Source organism: Engystomops pustulosus, chromosome 1 (genome assembly GCF_040894005.1).
Source record: "Engystomops pustulosus chromosome 1, aEngPut4.maternal, whole genome shotgun sequence".
In the NCBI taxonomy this organism is placed as follows: Eukaryota; Metazoa; Chordata; class Amphibia; order Anura; family Leptodactylidae; genus Engystomops; species Engystomops pustulosus.
In genome coordinates, this window is record NC_092411.1 from 104,834,874 (window position 1) to 104,858,507 (window position 23,634).

Consider the following 23,634-nt stretch of genomic DNA (forward strand, 5'->3'; position numbering starts at 1 on the left):
ACCTGCTACCAGACGGTGACGCACTACCCGATTCCTCCCGGGCGGATCCTGGTCCCTATCCCGGCTGCCATTCCGGTAGCGCGGGCCCACGTGGAGGCGCCACGTGGAGAGGCCCCGACTCCTGCTGAGCCAACGCCTGGGCCTAGTATGACCGCCCCACCTGCTCCGAGGCCTACTCCTCCTGCTACGCGGCCTGCTAGCCCCGCCAGGGTGGTTCCTGACCCTCCGGTGGTTCCTGCTCCTGTTCCGGCACCTACCTGTCGCCCCAGGAGAACCGAGCCTGCACCGGAGCCACGAGCCCCAGCACCGGCACCTACGCAGCCTCGAGGCCGAGGTGAAGCCGCCCGCCGGCGACTCCGAGACGCTGTCTCGGACCAGCGACGCCGAGAAAAGGAGGCCCAGCGGTATATGGCCGGCCGATCCACAGCTGGAGCTTGGGTCGAGAAGAATCGCACCACCGGCATGGTCCGGTTCTTCGACAAGCGGAAGGGCTATGGCTTCGCTACCCAGGACTATACCGGACGGGAAGTATTTATACCCCGCCGGTCCGTCAAGAGGCCTGATCTGCCGGAGAACCAGCACAACCTCAAGCCAGGCGAGTGCATTGAGTTCTCCCTGCAGGAAGGACCCCGAGGACCCTGGGCGGCTGGAGTGATCCGAATCCCCGACTCCGATGAGGACCGTTACTTCCCGCAGGACGACTGGTTTGAGGACGACGAGTGGCCGGAATCCCCGAACACTTCCTCCTCGTCTGCGAGTCCCCGGGCGGTGACCCATGTGAATGCCCCATCCACCGTAATTGTAAGTACGGGGCCCATTGCCATCCATGGGCCGGGCATGATACAGGGCGCCACCCCCAACGGTTCCCCTGCTGGGAGCGTTGCCAGGTCCCGCGGCTCTTCCGTGGGTGAGGACATCCCGGCTGGTGAGCCTTGTCCGGAGGCTTCCACTAGGCCCTCTTCGCCAGTTGCCACCTACCAGTGGGGTGATGACCCGGCCCCAGAAGAACTGGAGCCGGAAGGAGCCGCGGCGCTGCCGCAGGTTCCCATTTATTTCTTCATGGACCCCTCTGTGGTCCCTGGCTCAGTTGAGCCCCCGGCTGGAACAGCCGACACCCCGGGCGACAGCGCTCCTCCCCCTGAAGGTCTGGAGGATGTTGCTGCACCTGCAGTACCTACTGCTGCCACCGGGTGTCCCCAGCCGGCATCTATTCCCGCTGAGGATACACAGGACTCTCCGCTGGAGCCGGATCCTGTTTTTGCTGAACCCAGCGATGCAGAGTAACCCCTGAAGGGCTGTAGCCCACTTCAGGTACTGTACTATGTAAATATTGTGTATATCTCCATTTTCCCCAAAGAGCCAGAGACAGTCCTGAGACTCTTACCCTTATTTATCTCAGTCCAGAGATTATGTGCTATGATAGCACCCTTCCTCTGCCACAGCAGAGATGTCATCAAAGGACTCTGTCCCTCTCCAAATAGAGGAGACCCTTTGTTTCTTCATTGCACTTTTCCCCACCTCAAGGGCTGTACCCAGAAGATGGACTTTGTCAGTAGAGACCTTCTGAGAGACTGTTGCCAACCTCCAGGAAAAGTTGCAATGTAATTTATTATCATTTTGCACTTAATGCCTTCCTTCTTAGGTACGGACATTCTGTTTGCACTTTTTTTTATGCCTTTTCTTTGCAGGAAAAGAGACATTTACTATCTTGCTACCCTGAGTAGCCTATCCACCTCTAACGTTTGTAACGTTCAAGATGTGTACCCATTGGGCTCCTAAGCCAATGTGAATTTATCACCTGTTTGCACACTGTCATATATGCCAGTAGTCTGCATTAACCCTTTCATAGGCTTTTCAGGTTGTAGTGTGGCTGTGTCGGACCGTCTTTTATGTAAAACACTGACCGCTACCTGATCCCTCAAACTGAGGTTTGCACATGGGGGTAGTCCGTAAACTGCGGGTCTTTAGGGGACCGGGGGTGTTACACAGCTAGCACCTGGATGCCACTCATACATGGGTAAGGTTGTCAGTCAGGAGGTACTCGTGTCGCATATGCTCAGGCTATGCAGATAGACACTATATAATTGCCGCCAGGGAAGAAGCGTTGATCAAACAAATATACAGGCCTTGGTGCAAGGAGTGGATTACAGGACATGACACCACACCTTTCCTACTGTACAGTTCGGTTTAATGGCGTCAGCGACCAACTGTCATACAGCTATATTTTTGTCTTAGTCCGACACCAACCCAGGTGCCTGTCTCCAGGACCATGGGCGGTTTGTCCCTACACCTCACATAGCCTGCACTTCCTAGAAGTGCCCTTAGCCCCCTCTGTGCCCCAAAACATCTATAGTCGAGCCGAGGGCGGCTCTTTCAATTGCCCCCGGGGTATGCAACACCCTCGCCGATGCAATGGCGAGGTAGTGCTTGCGAATACGTCCCACCTGTAGGTAACACCACATTACACTACATGGTCCTTATAGGATCAAAGGGAAATTGCAGTGGTTAATCCTGCCTGGCAAGGCAGATGTTAATGTATGATGTAATTATGTCAACCAATGTATGTGTTACATCCTGTGCTCTGTAGCTGAGATGTGATTGGAGGAGCAGCTACCACCTGACCAAAGGGAGGTAATAAAACCTCTGGGGAGGAATGTTCTAGAGAAGTCTCTCTCAGGAGAGAGAAGAGAGGAGAGGTCTTTCCAGAGTTCTTTCAGCAAGCACTCTTAGAGAGTTAGACTGAGAGAAGTCTCTCAGTCTATGTAGTGAGTGAGCGAGTGTAACTCTGTCTAGCCCATACCAGAGCAGGAAGAGCCTAGCCCCTGCCTCTGAAGAGTGGAGCTATTAGACTAGAGTAGTGTAGTGAGGAAAGGGGTATCATTCCTACCTTCAAGGGTGATACCTGAAGCTCTACAGGACAAGCTGAAGCTTCCTATAAGGACACAGCTGCCCCCCAGCCTGCCCTCTACATCCAGGCTGGTGAACTATCTCCTGAGGCTCCCTCCAACTCACATCTCGGCACCCTACCTACCTGTTAAAGGCACGTTTCCTGCAGTTCCTGCCGGTTGCAATAAACTGTAAGTTGTTTGCTTCAACTTCTGCCTCCGTCTGGTCCCTGCTAATACAGCTGCCTTCATCACCGGCACCCTGTCCATCACCCAGAGACTCACCCTCGGGTCATTAAGGGGTTGCCCCAGGGAGATCCGCTATAGCAGCCGCTCCCATATCATTTTCTTGCCAACACCACCCTGCTGGAGACCTGCCAGGCTGTAGGACAGCCCTCCGGTTCCCCCGTACCAAGCACCGTGACAATAGCGTGCTTAGGCCGCAACCGCCAGCCACTCCGGTACAGCGGGCCCCGACTGTCTCCAGGCCTCACCTTTAAGGCTAGGCCCCGGTGGGGGATGTTGCACATATGCATATCTGAATGGTCAAATAACCTCTGGATGATCCATCAATCTATTATACCCTACAAAAGGCTTTACTACCTCATACTTGGGGGAATTAACTCTCCTGCTGGATGAGCCAAAAGCCAATATCCATAAAACATATAATGTGTCCAACATAATTGTGTTGCACAGCCCTTAAAATGAGTGCATCATAAAAATACTGGTGTACTCAGTTAATGCACTTTGGGGCCCACAGTGTGCGCCAGATTCATGAAGATCGTGTTCACACTGCACGACATCTAGGAAAACTGCACATAGGGCAGTTAGCATTACTATTAGTAGATGAGGGCCATTGACTTTATTTTGTGCCCCTTTGTTTTGTTTTAAAAATCTTTTTGTTGTTTTTTTTTTCATTTTATATCGCAGTAAACAGTATAAATATAAAATACATCAAACATTGGTGGGTAACAGTCACAGTGTTCAAAATATACAAAGCAATTTACCATTAGCTTGGCAAATATGCTTCCAATAGAACATATACCGTAAATACTCGAGTATAAGCCGACCCGAGTATAAGCCGAGGCCCCTAATTTTACCACAAAATACTGGGAAAACCTATTGACTCGAATATAAGCCAAGGGTGGGAAATGCATTGGTCACAGCCTCCCCAGTACATAGCCAGCCAGCCCCTGCCCCAGTGTATATAGCCTGCCAGCCCCTGCCCCAGTGTATATAGCCTGCCAGCCCCTGCCCCAGTGTATATAGCCTGCCAGCCCCTGCCCCAGTGTATATAGCCTGCCAGCCCCTGCCCCAGTGTATATAGCCTGCCAGACCCTGCCCCAGTGTATGTAGCCTGCCAGACCCTGCCCCAGTGTATATAGCCTGCCAGACCCTACCCCAGTGTATATAGCCTGCCAGACCCTGCCCCAGTGTATATAGCCTGCCAGACCCTGCCCCAGTGTATATAGCCTGCCAGACCCTGCCCCAGTGTATATAGCCTGCCAGCCCCTGCCCCAGTTTAGATAGCCTGCCAGCCCCTGCCCCAGTGTATATAGCCTGCCAGACCCTGCCCCAGTGTATATAGCCTGCCAGACCCTGCCCAAGCCTGCCAGACCCTGCCCCAGTGTATATAGCCTTCCGGCGCTGCGGAAAAGATCGCACAGAAGATATACAGGGGTCGCCGGAAAGGTGAATTTAGATATATTTATTTTTTTGACTCGAGTATAAGCCGAGTTTGGGTTTTCCAGCACATTTTTTGTGCTGAAAAACTAGGCTTATACTCGAGTATATAAGGTACATTGAAAAAACTATGGTACATATATTGTTAATATGAACAGTAACATTGTTTGTGGAACTAGATTAATGGGGTACAGGCCCAAGAAGGGCCTAAATAGCTGGACTTATGGGTTATAACTAGAGATGAGCGAACATGCTCGTCCGAGCTTGATGCTCGGTCGAGCATTAGGGTACTCGAAACTGCTCGTTACTCGGACGAATACTTCGCCCGCTCGAGAAAATGGCAGCTCCCGCCGTTTTGCTTTTTGGCGGCCAGAAACAGAGCCAATCACAAGCCAGGAGACTCTGCACTCCACCCAGCATGACGTGGTACCCTTACACGTCGATAGCAGTGGTTGGCTGGCCAGATCAGGTGACCCTGGGATAGACTAGCCGCTGGCCGCGCTGCTCGGAACATTCTGTCTCTGGATGCCGCTAGGGAGAGAGCTGCTGCTGGTCAGGGAAAGCGTTAGGGTGTTCTATTAGCTTACTGTTAGGCAGGAGTGATTCTCAAAGAACCCAACAGCCCTTCTTAGGGCTACAATAACGTTCTACTTTTTTTATTTTAATTTGCATCTTTTACCATTTTGTGAGGAATTAGCAGGGGGACTTGCTACCGTTGTGTTTAGCTCTTAGTGGCACACATATCCATAGCAAAGACCGAAGTGGGAAAATTCAGTAGGGGTTGGATTTCTATTAGGCAATAACTCAGTGTCATCTCATCTGGCATAGTAGTGTGCTTCCTTTGATACTTGGCTAGAAAATAGCCATAGGAGAATACAAACAGCTTCTTGAAGCCTACAGTAGCGTTCTATATATTTGATTTCTGGTTGATCTGCTGGTGGCTGTAGTTTCTGCAGTGCATGTACTTGCCAATTCTGAGCAATTTGTAGTGAGACTTGCGACCGCTGTGTTCTGCGCTTAGTGGCGCACATATCCATAGCAAAGGCCGAAGTGGCAAAATTCAGTAGGGGTTGGATTTCTATTAGGCAATAACTCAGTGTCATCTCATCTGGCATAGTAGTGTGCTTCCTTTGATACTTGGCTAGAAAATAGCCATAGGAGAATACAAACAGCTTCTTGAAGCCTACAGTAGCGTTCTATATATTTGATTTCTGGTTGATCTGCTGGTGGCTGTAGTTTCTGCAGTGCATGTACTTGCCAATTCTGAGCAATTTGTAGTGAGACTTGCGACCGCTGTGTTCTGCGCTTAGTGGCGCACATATCCATAGCAAAGGCCGAAGTGGCAAAATTCAGTAGGGGTTGGATTTCTATTAGGCAATAACTCAGTGTCATCTCATCTGGCATAGTAGTGTGCTTCCTTTGATACTTGGCTAGAAAATAGCCATAGGAGAATACAAACAGCTTCTTGAAGCCTACAGTAGCGTTCTATATATTTGATTTCTGGTTGATCTGCTGGTGGCTGTAGTTTCTGCAGTGCATGTACTTGCCAATTCTGAGCAATTTGTAGTGAGACTTGCGACCGCTGTGTTCTGCGCTTAGTGGCGCACATATCCATAGCAAAGGCCGAAGTGGCAAAATTCAGTAGGGGTTGGATTTCTATTAGGCAATAACTCAGTGTCATCTCATCTGGCATAGTAGTGTGCTTCCTTTGATACTTGGCTAGAAAATAGCCAGAGGAGAATACAAACAGCTTCTTGAAGCCTACAGTAGCGTTCTATATATTTGATTTCTGGTTGATCTGCTGGTGGCTGTAGTTTCTGCAGTGCATGTACTTGCCAATTCTGAGCAATTTGTAGTGAGACTTGCGACCGCTGTGTTCTGCGCTTAGTGGCGCACATATCCATAGCAAAGGCCGAAGTGGCAAAATTCAGTAGGGGTTGGATTTCTATTAGGCAATAACTCAGTGTCATCTCATCTGGCATAGTAGTGTGCTTCCTTTGATACTTGGCTAGAAAATAGCCATAGGAGAATACAAACAGCTTCTTGAAGCCTACAGTAGCGTTCTATATATTTGATTTCTGGTTGATCTGCTGGTGGCTGTAGTTTCTGCAGTGCATGTACTTGCCAATTCTGAGCAATTTGTAGTGAGACTTGCGACCGCTGTGTTCTGCGCTTAGTGGCGCACATATCCATAGCAAAGGCCGAAGTGGCAAAATTCAGTAGGGGTTGGATTTCTATTAGGCAATAACTCAGTGTCATCTCATCTGGCATAGTAGTGTGCTTCCTTTGATACTTGGCTAGAAAATAGCCAGAGGAGAATACAAACAGCTTCTTGAAGCCTACAGTAGCGTTCTATATATTTGATTTCTGGTTGATCTGCTGGTGGCTGTAGTTTCTGCAGTGCATGTACTTGCCAATTCTGAGCAATTTGTAGTGAGACTTGCGACCGCTGTGTTCTGCGCTTAGTGGCGCACATATCCATAGCAAAGGCCGAAGTGGCAAAATTCAGTAGGGGTTGGATTTCTATTAGGCAATAACTCAGTGTCATCTCATCTGGCATAGTAGTGTGCTTCCTTTGATACTTGGCTAGAAAATAGCCATAGGAGAATACAAACAGCTTCTTGAAGCCTACAGTAGCGTTCTATATATTTGATTTCTGGTTGATCTGCTGGTGGCTGTAGTTTCTGCAGTGCATGTACTTGCCAATTCTGAGCAATTTGTAGTGAGACTTGCGACCGCTGTGTTCTGCGCTTAGTGGCGCACATATCCATAGCAAAGGCCGAAGTGGCAAAATTCAGTAGGGGTTGGATTTCTATTAGGCAATAACTCTGTGTCATCTCATCTGGCATAGTAGTGTGCTTCCTTTGATACTTGGCTAGAAAATAGCCAGAGGAGAATACAAACAGCTTCTTGAAGCCTACAGTAGCGTTCTATATATTTGATTTCTGGTTGATCTGCTGGTGGCTGTAGTTTCTGCAGTGCATGTACTTGCCAATTCTGAGCAATTTGTAGTGAGACTTGCGACCGCTGTGTTCTGCGCTTAGTGGCGCACATATCCATAGCAAAGGCCGAAGTGGCAAAATTCAGTAGGGGTTGGATTTCTATTAGGCAATAACTCAGTGTCATCTCATCTGGCATAGTAGTGTGCTTCCTTTGATACTTGGCTAGAAAATAGCCATAGCAATAGGATAGGATTGTTTGGTTTTAAAAACTCAAAAAAAAACAAAAAACACAAAAAAAAAAAAAAACACAAAAAAACACCAAAAAAAACAAAAAGAAGTAAAAAAAAAAAAAAAGTTATAACTCTCATTTTAAAAATGTTTAACCCGAGGGCTAGGGGTAGAGGACGAGGGCGGGGACGTGGGCGTCCAACTACTGCAGGGGTCAGAGGCCGTGGTCCTGGGCGGGGTGAGACACCACCTGCTGATGAGGGAGCAGGGGAACGCCGCAGAGCTACACTCCCTAGGTTCATGTCTGAAGTTACTGGGACTCGTGGTAGAGCACTGTTGAGGCCAGAACAGTGCGAACAGGTGATGTCGTGGATTGCTGACAATGCTTCGAGCAATTTGTCCACCACCAGTCAGTCTTCCACGCAGTCCACCCATGTCACCGAAATCCCCACTCCTCCAGCTCCTGCACCTCAGCCTCCTCCCCCCCAGTCTGCCCCCTCCCAGGAAAATTTGGCATTTGAACCGGCATACTCTGAGGAACTGTTTTCTGGACCCTTCCCACAGTCACAAACCACTTGTCCGGTTGCTGCTGAGCAATTTTCCGATGCCCAGGTTTTCCACCAGTCACAGTCTGTGGGTGATGATGACCTTCTTGACGTAGTGGAAGTGTGTAAAGAGGTGTCCGACGATGAGGAGACACGGTTGTCAGACAGTGGGGAAGTTGTTGTCAGGGCAGGAAGTCCGAGGGGGGAGCAGACTGAGGGATCGGAGGATGATGAGGTGACAGACCCAAGCTGGGTTGAGAGGCCGGGTGAACACAGTGCTTCTGAGACAGAGGAGAGTCCTCGACCTGAACAGGTTGGAAGAGGCAGTGGTGGGGCCAGACGGAGAGGCAGGGCCAGAGCTGGTGCATCAGCGCCACTGTCAACTAGTGAAGCTCCCGTGGTGAGGGCTCTTGCGGCGAGGGCTAGATCTTCAGAAGTGTGGAGGTTCTTTAAGGAAACACCGGATGACCGACGGACTGTGGTGTGCAACATTTGCCAAACCAGGCTCAGCAGGGGTTCCACCACTACTAGCTTAACTACCACCAGTATGCGCAGGCATATGAATGCTAAGCACCCCACTCAGTGGCAACAAGCCCGTTCACCTCCGGCCGTGCACACCACTGCTCCTTCCCCTGTGTCAGCTGCTAGTCAGCCCCCTGCCCAGGACCCTGGCACAAAAACCCCATCGTCGCCTCCACGATCCTCCACAGCATCCACCAGCGTTCAGCTCTCCATACCCCAGACGCTGGAGCGGAAACGCAAATATAGTGCAACCCACCCGCACGCCCAAGCCCTTAATGTGCACATCTCCAGATTGCTTAGCCTGGAGATGCTGCCCTATAGGCTAGTAGAGACCGAGGCCTTTCGCAACCTCATGGCGGCGGCCTCCCCTCGGTATTCGGTCCCCAGCCGCCACTACTTTTCCCGATGTGCCGTCCCAGCCCTGCACCAGCACGTGTCAGACAACATCATCCGTGCCCTGACCAACGCCGTTTCTGACAAGGTCCACCTGACCACGGACACGTGGACGAGTGCTGCCGGGCAGGGCCACTATATATCGCTGACGGCACATTGGGTTAACTTGGTGGAGGCTGGGACCGAGTCTGACCCTGGGGCTGCTCATATACTGCCGACGCCGAGGATTGCGGGGCCTACCTCGGTCCAGGTGTTTCAGGCCTACTATGCCTCCTCCTCCTCCCACCCCTCCTCCACCTCCTCCTCCGAACTACCATCCGTGGGCACGGCGCCATCAGTCGGTAGCTCTAGGCACAGCAGCAGTGCCGTCGCTAAGCGACAGCAGGCGGTGCTCAAACTGCTGAGCCTAGGCGACAAAAGGCACACCGCCCAAGAGCTATTACAGGGCATCACGGCGCAGACTGATCTGTGGCTGGCACCGCTGAACCTCAAGCCGGGAATGGTTGTGTGTGACAACGGCCGTAACCTGGTGGCGGCTCTGCAACTCGGCAGACTGACACATGTGCCATGCCTGGCCCATGTGTTAAATCTGATAGTGCAGCGTTTCCTCAAGACATACCCCAATCTGTCTGATTTGCTCACGAAGGTGCGCCGCATCTGTGCGCATTTCAGGAAGTCCAGCCCAGATGCTGCCACTCTCAGGGCAGCGCAGCGCCGCCTCCAACTGCCCGCTCACCGACTGTTGTGCGACGTGCCCACGAGGTGGAATTCAACACTGACCATGTTATCCAGAGTTTACCAGCAGCGCAGAGCGATTGTAGACTGCCAGATGTCAACTTCCACCAGAACTGGTAGTCAGGTCAGTCAGCTTCCTCAAGTCTACAATGAGGAGTGGACGTGGATGTCTGATATCTGTCAGGTGCTGAGTAACTTTGAGGAGTCAACACAGATGGTCAGTGGCGATGCCGCCATCATCAGCCTCACCATCCCGCTGCTTGGCCTGTTGAAAAACTCTCTGGTCAGCATGAAGTCGGAAGCTTTGCGCTCGTCACAAGAGACGGGGGAAGAATATTCCCTTGTTGATAGCCAAAGCACCCTGAGGTCTGTTTCTCAGCGCATATCGGAGGAGGTGGAGGTGGAGGAGGATGAGGAGGAAGAGGAGGAGAATGTTGGCGAGACACAAGAGGGGACCATTGTTGAGTCCTTCACTGTTCAGCGTGTATGGGCAGAAGAAGAGGAGTTGGAGGAGTTGGAGGAGGAGGAAATGGACAGTCAGGCCAGTGAGGGGAGTGAATTCTTACGCGTTGGTACTCTGGCGCATATGGCAGATTTCATGCTAGGCTGCCTATCCCGTGACCCTCGCGTTCAAAGAATTTATTCCAGCACCGATTACTGGGTGTTCACTCTCCTGGACCCACGGTACAAGCAAAATCTTCCCACTCTCATCCCTGGAGAGGAAAGGAGTGTGAGAATGCATGAATACCAGCAGGCCCTGGTGCACAAGCTGAAACAGTATTTCCCTTCTGACAGCGCTAGCGGCAGAGTGCGTAGTTCTGCGGGACAAGTAGCGAGGGAGAGTAGGCGAGCAGGCAGCTTGTCCAGCACTGGCAAGGGTACGCTTTACAAGGCTTTTGCCAGCTTTATGTCACCCCAGCAAGACACTGTCACCTGTCCCCAGTCTCGGCAGAGTAGGGCTGATCTTTACAGAAAGATGGTGAGGGAGTACGTAGCTGACCATACCATCGTCCTAAATGATCACACAGCTCCCTACAACTACTGGGTTTCAAAGCTGGACATGTGGCACGAACTGGCGCTGTACGCCTTGGAGGTTCTTGCCTGCCCTGCCGCTAGCGTCTTGTCCGAGCGGGTTTTCAGTGCAGCTGGTGGCATCATCACCGATAAGCGTACACGCCTGTCGACTGACAGCGCTGACAGGCTGACGCTTATTAAAATGAATAAAGGCTGGATTTCTCAGAATTTCCAATCTCCACCAGGTGAAGGAAGCTCAACCTGAATAATTGATCCACTCCTCCTCCTCCTCCTCATTTTCCTCCTTCTCCTCCTCTTTGTACAGTAAAGCAGAGGAAAATGGCTATTTTTTGACAGGGCCCACTGGCTCTTGCTATTGTACTTCATGCATTTAATTTTTCTGGAGGGCCACCTACCCGGTCCTCTGTTTGAAACAATTTTTGTGAGTGCCACATACAGGCACTCAATCTATTCCATTTTTCTGGAGGGCCACCTACCCGGTCCTCTGTTTTAAAAAATTTTTGGGACTGCCACATACAGGCACTCAATCTATTCCATTTTACTGCAGGGCCACCTACCTGCTCCTCTGGTTTGAACAATTTTTGGGACTGCCACATACAGGCACTCAATCTATTCCATTTTACTGGAGGGCCACCTACCTGCTCCTCTGGTTTGAAACATTTTTGGGACTGCCACATACAGGCACTCAATCTATTCCATTTTACTGCAGGGCCACCTACCTGCTCCTCTGGTTTGAACAATTTTTGGGACTGCCACATACAGGCACTCAATCTATTCCATTTTACTGCAGGGCCACCTACCTGCTCCTCTGGTTTGAACAATTTTTGGGACTGCCACATACAGGCACTCAATCTATTCCATTTTACTGGAGGGCCACCTACCTGCTCCTCTGGTTTGAAACATTTTTGGGACTGCCACATACAGGCACTCAATCTATCCCATTTTACTGGAGGGCCACCTACCTGCTCCTCTGGTTTGAAAAATGTTTGGGACTGCCACATACAGGCACTATCCAAATTAAATTGTCTCCATAGCAGCCTCCACACGTTGTCTCCATTGCTACCTCCAAAAGTCGTCCATATAGCTGCCTCCATACATCGTCCCTTTATCAAACGAGGTGTGTCAGGCAGAAATTTGGGTTGTTTTCATGGATTCCACATCAAAGTTGTTAACTTTGTCGCCACCCTGCTGTGTTATCCACAAAATATACTGGCAAACTTTTACCATTTAGGGATATTATTTCAGCGCTTCTTGCGCATCTGTTTACATTCCCCTCACCCGGCATATCCTAAACTTATAAGAACGCTACTACACTTGATCTTATACAAAAGGTTCTTAGAAGTGCTGTTTGGGGAGTAGCCTAGAGACAGGGGCTTGGATTGGCGAAAGCTCGCCTGGCAGCGGAACGCCAGCTCCATGCGCATCATGCGCTTCTTGCGCATCTGTTTACATTCCCCTCACCCGCCATATCCCAAACTTATAAGAACGCTACTACACTTAACTTGGTGCAGGCTGGGACCGAGTCTGACCCTGGGGCTGGTCATATACTGCCGACGCAGAGAATTGCGGGGCCTACCTCGGTCCAGGTCTCAAAGGCCTACTATACCTCCTCCCACCCCTCCTCCACCTCCTCCTCCTCCGAATTACCATCCGTGGGCATGGCGCCATCAGTCGGTAGCTCTAGGCACAGCAGCAGTGCCGTCGCTAAGCGACAGCAGGCGGTGCTGAAACTGCTGAGCCTAGGCGATAAAAGGCACACCGCCCAAGAGCTATTACAGGGCATTCCACATCAAAGTTGTTAACTTTGTCGCCACCCTGCTGTGTAATCCCCAAAATATACTTGCAAACTTTTACCATTTAGGGATATTATTTCAGCGCTTCTTGCGCATCTGTTTACATTCCCCTCACCCGCCATATCCTAAACTTATAAGAACGCTACTACACTTGATCTTATACAAAAGGTTCTTAGAAGTGCTGTTTGGGGAGTAGCCTATAGACAGGGGCTTGGATTGGCGAAAGCTCGCCTGGCAGCGGAGCGCCAGCTCCATGCCAAGATCCAACTAACATAGTTTTAACTGCAGCACCTTTAATCTACTACTAGTTCACTGCCTCCATACATGGTCCCCTTATCAAACGAGCTGTGTCAGGCAGAATTTTGGGTTGTTTTCATGGCTTCCATGTTAACTTTGTCGCCACCCTGCTGTGTAATCCACAAAATATACTGGCAAACTTTTATCATGTACCGATATTATTTGAGCGCTTCTTGCTCACCTCCTTTGGTTCCTCTCTGCCACCCATTGGTTTGAAGCCTGAGTCCATTTAGGGTATGTCGCCATGACACTCTCTAGCCTGCTGCCGCTGCCTCTGCATGCCGTCCCCTATAGTGTCAGGGTCAATTATTGGATGTTTTAGATGCTATCTAGCTTCATTCTGTCACTCTGTCATGGCCATGCTGTTGCCCATAATTTTGGCATAATGGTGCGATTATGCAGCCTCAGAGGCATCCATGCATGCTGCCCCTGCTGTTTCCTGTCCATTTCCGTGGTGTTTCCATCCTTTTCTGAGGTTCCCAGGTGTTTGGCCAAGCTTCCCTGTGCAGAGCCTTGGTCCCCTTGAAAAATGCTCGAGTCTCCCATTGACTTCAATGGGGTTCGTTATTCGAGACGAGCACTCGAGCATCGGGAAAAGTTCGTCTCGAATAACGAGTACCCGAGCATTTTAGTGTTCGCTCATCTCTAGTTATAACGTATAGGGTGTGGAAATGGGAGAAGCTTATCTCGCTTTCAATGAATAGGATAGGGTATAAGGTGGTGTGGATGGGGAGAGGGGGGGGGGGTAGGACCCCCTCAGAGATTCCTTGCTATTTTTTTTTACCTTACCACAGGGGGGCATACTCGATGAGAAAGGGAGGATTGAATGATTTTATGCCCCTTTGTAATCTCCTTGAGAAAAACTAAAGATGTGATTGATAAGCTTCTAGACATCACAGTGACACTATACACCTGTCTTGGCAGCCCCAATGTAGAGGCTTTATACAGCTATATCCAGCATAGTCTTGGCATACAGCACCATTTTTTCATGTACACAATGCTTGCAATATAGAAGCCACAAATATCACAATTTCACCCAATTTTCAACTTAGTTTTTTGATTACTATTGCTTTTTTGTTGTCATTTTCTGTTTGGCAGTACCTTTCATCACCAGATGAATGGCTCTACCATGGACATGAACTGTACACACCATCCTTCTGGGCTTGAAGTGCAGCACCAGCAACCACACATCTGTCTGCTCCTGGATCCTAGTCCTTAGCTCCAGGGTGGTGTGTGTTCTTCTGTCCAGACAAATCAGTTTTAGCACAGCCTACAGCCTTTTTCCTGGGATTTGGCCAATAGTTGTGCTGTGACCGCCATTTTGAGTGGAGGAGGAAGCAGGAGAGAAGGAAGCAGAGTAGGAAGAGGAGGAGGCAACTGAAGGGAAAGAGTGATGTCTGGCAATCCTGGGTGGGGGCAGAATGTGAGCCAGAGCGACCTCATGACCAATCATGACCAGCCACCACTCTATTAACCCAGTGGGCAGTTAAGGAGATATAATGTGTTTTCTTGTCCACTTGTCAGTTGCGAGGTGCATCTCGGGACTAATAGTATTGAGCAGTGTACATTTCATCTTGTCCACAACCTGTTGGTCCAGGGCAGGGGCTGCCTGCCAGGAAAAGTAGTAGTGTCTGGTAACTTCATACTGTGGGGATGCCATGAGATCTTTCCTTGAGAAGCTGTCCTTCTCCACCAGCATGAATGGGAGTATTTTAGAGGCCAGAAATTTGGAAATGATATTTGGGACCTGAGTTTGTGTGTGCGATGGGCCAGACTTTGGTTTCTCTATATTATTTGGGGGTTGGAAAGCTGTACAGATGGTGTGGACAGGCTTGGTGGTGGCTGCGGCGTCACATCCTCCCTTAGTAGGGAGACAGGTAACCTTGTGACTAGGGAGGCAGTGTGACTTCTCCTGACCTTGATTTATCACTGAAGAATTTGCTACCCTAGTAAAAGTGGCCTCTTGAGAACATCTCCACACTCTGTCCCTAAAAAATAATCACTGTCAATACAATGTCCCCTAGATAACAGCTAGATGCCCCCTGTATGTACAGATAATATACTATGATCCCTCAATATATTATAATATATATTACCATTTAATTCCCCCCTCATGAATTCATATCAACACTAGCACATGCCTCCAGTATAACGGTAGCCAGGCCAGCACATGCCCCCAATATATAGGTAGCCCAGGCCAGCTCATGCCCTCCAATATACAGGTAGCCCAGCACATGCCCACACTATACCGCTAGCCCAGCATGCTATCAGTATAAGGGTAACCCAGGACAACACATGTCCCCTAGTATATGCCCCCTAGTTTATGCCCATTAGTATATGGCAAGGGTGGTGCCTACCCTTGTCCCAGTCCTGGATGTGTGTAATGGACATGTAAATTTGCTTTTATGCTGCAGAGTGAAATATGCAGCCCAGCCAATCACAGGCATGCCTACAGTGTATACAGTGTATGGTGTGTGTGTATACTGCATGAGTGTACATATGCTGTATGTTTGTTAATTGGACTGTGTGGGTGTGAGCGCATGACTGTATAAATGTGTGATTGTAACCTGCATCTGTGAGTATAAATTTTTTTTATATTTTTAACTGTGAAGGGGACCCCATTCAGAAGCCTGCTATGAGGCATGCTCTCCTCGTTCTGCCCATGCCTGTGGATTCTCTGTGTCTGTAACAAATCTGGAATTTGGTATGGACCCGCACTATGCAGTTCGGGTCCACTCATCACTACTGTGGAATAGTAGTCAAGTTACCACAGCAGTTTTTTCAAACATTCAGTATATAGTAAAAAGACATATACTACTGCTGCATCACCACATCTTCTTTGCACGTGGAGTGAAATGTGTTGCTACGGATGGAACAGAATGTACTGTTGCTATGAAACAGTATCACATAGATTCATAAAAAACTGTTTAAAAGGTTCAAAAATTCTAATGCAGAGTAAGGTCAACATTTTATTGTCATCCTTCAAATGCTTACATTTATGAAAATATGACCTAAAAGATGTGTATCACAGAAGAAAGAAGAGTCGTAATTGCTGCATTTAACAGTATTGTTATTAGGCAAATCATCCTGAATTCCTTCTTCCACAATGGGCCCTGTGTGGGAAAACAGTGTAGTAGATGTGAGATTAGAGCAGTCTTCCACCCTGATCTAAAGTTATTCCTGAATGATGACAGATCATCTTCTTTTTCACCACAGAAACATTACCAACTAGCAATGGTGTCTCCTTTCTCAAGTTGCTATTTGGATTTAAACATTTGCTCCAATATATTTAAAGAGAGTCTTTATAAGAAATAAAACTTGAAGGTTTCTGTTGAGCACCAAGCAATCAATGGGTATAACATAAAATGGTAAAAAGTAAGCATGGTACATGGTGAATAAGGGACCAAGGAGCTCATAAAACTAGTCAATACATAAGTATGTAGAGGAAGAAACAAAAGCAATCACAAAAAAGGAAGAAAAGTGCTGATGAAAATAAGAAGGGAGAGAAGAAAGGAAAAAGGGTAGAATAGATAATCCATCTGGGTGTGCTGGGTATGATAAGCAGAGAGGATGCACTGTAGGAGGAGGGAGTGTAGTGCCACCATGGAGACCAGGTGGGCAAAAATGTATCATGGGGTTCATACAGGGAGACTACTGTCACAATGCAGAAAAGTGAAGATGTAAAGATGGAAATCGCCTGATCTGTTTTTTACAGCGGTAAAGTAAAATTAACCTACTGATATTGTTTAAACGAATTGAGGCGCCCAGGACTGACACCTTCCAGCTGTGTGAAGCGATATGGAACCCTTGGATTGCTTCGTAGGGCACCCCTAATCTTGAGAGGGCATTGATACTATCACCCTAAAGATTTATCAGTAACTTCATGGCTCATGTGAGTCCTCTATCACGGCAAACCTACTCACTTACTACACTTACGCCAATCTTGTGTTAAAGCCTTTTTTTTCTCCCCCCCCCCCTGTGTGCCCCTTCCCCCTTACACTTTATTGCTCAATTGATATAGTAGATGGCCATGTATCTGATGAGACTGTGTTATACTTCCCCCTGCGAGGGGCATTTGTTTCGCCGGTTCTATAGCTGTCTTTATGCTTCTTGATCAATAAAGTTATGTTGAAACCAAAAAATATTCAGTTGCCTCATAATAACCAAACAGGTAATGCATTTTTGAACCAGGGCGAACTTACTCTTAGTTAGGTTCCAATAGGTGCAGTTACCATTCCCACCACACCCACACAGGATTATTGCATTATCTCCCCTTCACCCTTTCCTATTTCCGCTCCCTTCTTTCTCTTTAAAAGAACTTTTCACTTTTTGCTTTTTTGTTGTCAGATTGTATATTACTGCACTTGCTTGGCCCCTTGATCTTACAGATCCTTGGTCCCTTATTCAATGTCACTTTTTGCCATGTTTGCTACTGTAGGAACCACATATATCCCCATGACACTGTATCATGGAGAACTGCTGTCTACACACAGGACCATAACTATGATGGTTAGCTGAATGATTTTTGTGTATACAGGCAGTCCCCGATTTATGTACAAGATAGGTTCTTTAGGTTTGTTCTTAAGTTGAATTTGTATGTAAGTTGGAGCTATATATTTTTGCAAATGTAACTTTTTTTTGTCCCAGTGACAATTGGATTTTCTAAGTTTTCTGTTGTAATGGGAACAAGGATTATCAACTTATAAAACTTCATTACAGACACCTTACAGATGATCAATGCAGTCTGGGAATAAAGTAAAGTAACCACAGAACTTTACCAGAAGTCACAGTGGGCAGAGAGGTCTGTTTGTAACTAGGGGTCGTCTGTAAGTTAGGCGTCCTTAAATCAGGGACCGTCTGTAGTAATGTATCATGCCTATTGATAACACATGGGTGATCACTAATGAATATACAAGATTTTCACAGTTCTAGCTTGACCCTGGTTACTCATACAGACAGCCCCAGGGTTATGTACAAGATAAGCTCTGTAGATGTGTTCTTAAGTTGAATTGTATGTAAGTTGAAACTGTATATTTTACAATTGTAAGCCTTGCCAAATTATTTTGGTCTCTGTTACAATTGGATTTTTACAATGTTGGATTGTCATCAGGACCAGGATTAACAATAAGGCTTAATGGCAGACACCTCTGATAACTCTTATCACTGTTTTTTGTAGCTTAGGCTAAAGTACAGTAAGTTACTAACATCCAGACGTCCGTTTGTAACTAGGTGTTGTCTGTAAGTGAGGTGTTCTTTAGTAGGGGACCACCTGTATATTCATACTCTATTACCAATTTATTTACACTTCGTAAAAGCTAACAAAATTTATTTTTTTATATTTTCTATTATTTTTTACTGAACAAACAGAAGTACTTAGTGCACAAGATCAACAGACCAAATTATTTTATGTGGCCCATGTTGGTGTAAAACATGTAAAATACTGATTCAGCTTTTAGATGCAGTGTCACAACAGCTATGGATAGATATGCATTGGTATTCCTGCTCCAGAACCCACAATGGTCCTAGCTCATAAATCTCATGTCCTTATTCATCTCCTAGGCTTCTTTTCAGGCCCCAAATGTTACAGCCAATGGTGGGGAAATGTTGCTTGAAGGCATTGTGGAAGAGCAGAGTTTACTAATATTTAGTAATGTAGTAATATTTGGGAGAAGAATGTTACTTTTTACAATGTTATAGGTACAATTAACCCTTTAAATGCAATCATTGGGCTGAAGTGGCCCTCAGTGTATTTGAAACCTAGTCACATCGAGTAATATAGATGAGACTGAGATTGAGACAAAAGGGTCTCAAAAAGCAGTAGAAAAAAGAGTATAATCTCCAGAAGGGACAAGGCTTCTTTACAGTGAAAGTGTTTTATCTAGAATTGGTCACATAAGGATTATAGAAAGCTTCACAAAGAGCTTAGATAATATAGTATATCAAATTATTTTCCTACATAAAAGTGAACCTTTTGCCACCCTAAATTGCAGGTTGGTGGTGTTTTGTGGGCTTCACTCTTTAAGAAAGCTTTCCTATTTCATGACAAATACTTAGCACATGCTGGAGTTCCAGGAGTTGCCATCATTGATATTTATGCTATTTATGACCTATAGTAAGTATGGGGATGACATTGACATTAAAGATGACATGGGGGATGACATTTATTAAAGATACGTATTGTGAAATTTACATCAAACAAGTAGGTCCTGCATAGTATTCCATAAGGACTTTTTTTTTATAACAACAGATCTGGGAGAGTGGAGAGCCAGCATACAGTAGGTGGGTCACTGATATTGTGATTTGGCTTGTATGTAGATTTGGTTGGATAAACTATAAGCTTGAAAGGAGAATGTGACACTTTTATTTAGTGTACTTGTGGCAAAGTTTCCATCAATCATGAAAATATTCATGTATTCATGAGAGTTAAAGTGTGTGCCATGGTTTGTTGGATTCTAAAAGTTGGTCTGAGACCCCTCAATAAAGCCCCATAATTTTAGTAAGTTTTATTATAGGTGTGCAGTGCCATGGTTCTATTTACTATAATAAACATTGGCCATCAATTCTAGTCCTTGAAACTTTTATTCAGTTTCTGTATTAAACAGAATCTAACAGTCACTTTGGGTATTTTTGTATTTTTATCCCAGTATGCGGAACAATAGTTGACAAGTGACAGTTGAGCCGTTTAATATATATCACTTATATTAAAGTCCTCCAAATATCCTATATTTAGGAGTAACAGGTGTTGAAGTCCCAAACCCTTGCGTACCACAAGAGTGAATGCTGACTGGCCCCCACTTCTGTGTTGTTACAGAAATAGGAGGGCTAGCCTCAGGTTCTCTAATTTGTACAATATCCACCTAATATGGAAACATAAGGGATGATATCAGCTAAAACATGCAAAGATTTCTAACCAGACCTGAAGAGCCATCCTTGGTTGTGGCTTCAACAACCAGTAGACTGCGGACAGCAGAGATGTGAGTTGACTCCCACAAAGAAGGACCTGTTTCCGGCAGATGTCCCAGATACCAGGCCTTGAGATCCTACCACAAAGAAAAAAAAAAGTTGCGTAAAATATATGTATTTTTTTGACAAGACACAAACCATATTACTATGTTGACTTCTTCAAATATATTTCATGATCATTTATGACAAGGCTGACATATTTAGTAACCCTTACCAGTTTCTAGTTCTCTAATCCGAATGTTCATCAGGCATGAACACAACGAACAACTTTAATATTAACACAAAATATGATTTCTTGTCAAAATAATAGAATGGGTCATGTAAACTATAAAGTAATGTAAAGTACCACAATAATTAAATACATTTATGGGAAATTATCTTCACACAGGTACATTTTATTTATAACATCCAATTGAAAAAATGTTTTTATATATGGCAGATTAATTCAATTAAATGTGAATGACCAGATGAGGATAGCCCTTTAAACATGTATTTCAGATGGAGAAGGACTACTATAAAAACATTTTCAGACAATTGAATGGTTACATAGACACAATCAATATATGGAAACAAAGGTAACAACCTATGGTTTGATTAATAAAACCGTGAATCCCATGATTCCTTGTCTTTTTTACAATAACTTCAATGATGAACAGATGCTATTTTGCTCTTTCATTGGATGAAGTCATCGACTTTCAAATTGGTTGAGTTTATTAATAGCGCTTGATTAGGTTTTCTTCTCCGAATGATTCAGGCAACATTTTCTTCATTAATGCAGACTTTAGGGAAGCAAGATGAAGATGTGGCATGGAAATAAAGCAGCTTATTCTTATTTATTCTGATTGGTTTACAATATTTAATCAAATGCTTGTTTTTATGTAATGTGCATTAATTGCAACAATTTGTCTTATCAGAACATTGAAAAGGGCAATTACATGATCAGCAGCTGCATCGATGTCTTGTGGTTAATTTTTTAATGTGTGAAAATGCCAAAAGAGCCATATAGAATGTTGATGACTTTTGAAGCAGATGTTGATCCTATAAATTTCGGCACCATATAACCAAATGAATACTGCTGAAGGTCATAAACAAATAAACATTAAAAGCAAACTTCAATGACTAACATAAAAGATAGGTAGGGAGATATTGTATATAGTCACCATAATGGGCTCCTTTATCCGTGGCTGATTCTTGAGGGTGCATTAGCTCTGATGTAGACAAAAGTATGATAATAGGGCTTAATGTTATCAATATGCTTCTACGTCATCAGAGGACCTCTTGCTTCCATCTGCTCATGTGAACACAACAGCATGCTACCCATAGAGAACCTCATTAATAGTTTTCCAATTGGGGTCTTTTTGTTTTAATGTATCATTGGTCCTCTTACTAGAAATGGTTAGGTTGCCTATTTCTGCCTTCATCCATGGTAAACCTCTGTATACTTTATTAGTTCTCAACATAATGTACCATGGGGATCTCCAATTCTCTTCCTTGCCATATGGTATATTATAGAATAACTTGGGAAATATCAGAAAGATATTTCTGAAGAGGTAATTAAAAGATTGATGTAACTACTAATTTGTTGTGTTTTATCTGAATGGGCCTGAGTAGTTATTGGCAGTATCCCGCTAGAAGCCACCAAATGGAAATGTAATTTGTATTACCATGAGTTTCTCTAAACTAAGAAACATATATTAACTCTTTAAGGCTCAACCCCTCTTTTTGTAATCTGACATATATCACTATAAATGGTTAAAACTTTTGAACAATTCAACTTACCAAGGTGATTTTTCGTGATATTTTTTACTTCATGTAAGCAGTAAATTTAGCTTGAAATGTTTTGTGTTTATTCTCAAAATTTTACATTTTCTGCTTTTCAGACCGTTATTTTTACCACCATAATTAGTCACTAACTAAGATTTCCCATTTGTGTGTCTTAATATTTTCATCATATTTAAATATGATTTTGAAACGGCTGCCACATTGGACTTTTAAGTAGATTTTGTAATAGAATTTTTTGTGGATCATTTTTATTTTTAATGAGAAATTCAAAAGTTTACTCCTCAAACTATTAGAAACAGCTCTTAGGAATATTGTTAACCCTTTGAGAGCCTTATAGTAACTAAAACAAAATGGAGGCGAAATTTAGATTTTACTTCCAGTATGGGCACACAGTGAGGCACAGAAGAGATGGATGGCCACAGTGAGGCACAGAAGAGATGGATGGCCATACAGCAGCCAGTTTTACCCTATAGGATTTAGTGGTTTTTACTTTCTTCAGTGGCATACTTTTATGTGCTGTAAAGAATTAGTTTTTTCTCTAATGTGGCCATGTGTGGTCTTTTGCAGGATGAGATGCATTTTTCTGCGATATTATATTGTGGTGGTTAAATCCTATTGATAAAAATGTATCAATCTATGTTTTGCAGGGTAGAGTAGAACAAAGGTTAGTTCTGTAATTGATTTTTTGGTGTTCAGCATATTGCCTAATTAACATGTTACGATTACAGCGATACCAAATTTCTATATTTTTTCTTACGTTTAAGCAAAAGCTTCAGCGGGCTTCTGCAGTCGTTGCTGTAGGGGTTTCTGGAGTTCTAGCTTTTGAGACCTAGTATGAATTGCTCTATAAACACAATATAAACTTTAAAGGGAACCTGTCATCAGGATTTCACATTGTCATCTAAAGACAGTTTTTCCATAGCATTTTTAATACCAATTCCCAATCTACTTTTAGTATGAACATTAGTGGTTCACACACTTATAAACATTTATAAAAGTATACCTGGCTCCCTGCCAGAAAACTCTATTGGGAGCACTTTTAGGGAAGATTTTCCCCTTTAATAGGATGACAAGATTGCTATTCTATGATTTAGAGATATGGCCATTTAAAGTGAAACACTGTCTTCATGTGTATATACATGCTACCTGTATGGGGCATGTGCAAATAGGACAAATATCAAGTTGTGTCTTCTCTGTGCTCCTGATTCAGGCCATATGAGACCCTTTGCTGGTTTCTGGATCATACCTCTTCATCACAGGTTGTTTCCATCTTGTGGCAGACATACACACCTTAGCACTACAATCAGGCAATGTCTAGCCTCTACCTTAACCTCCTCAAGCTTTATTTGGACTCCCCTTTACATGGTGCTGATCCTCTCCAGTTGTGTGCCATGCCCAGTGGGACTCAAAAAACACAATGGCAAATTACACTTTTTGCTTTACTCTGCTAAACTCCTACACCTCACATCTGCCTCAGAATCCTAGTTTAGGAGTAGAGATGAGCGAACATACTCGTTCGAGCATTAGCGTACTCGAAACTGCTCGGACGAATACTTCGCCCGCTCGAGAAAATGGCAGCTCCCGCCGTTTTGCTTTTTGGCGGCCAGAAACAGAGCCAATCACAAGCCAGGAGACTCTGCACTCCACCCAGCATGACGTGGTACCCTTACACGTCGATAGCAGTGGTTGGCTGGCCAGATCAGGTGACCCTGGGATAGACTAGCCGCTGCCCGCGCTGCTCGGATCATTCTGTGTCTGGATGCCGCTAGGGAGAGAGCTGCTGCTGGTCAGGGAAAGCGTTAGGGTGTTCTATTAGAATAGTGTTAGGCAG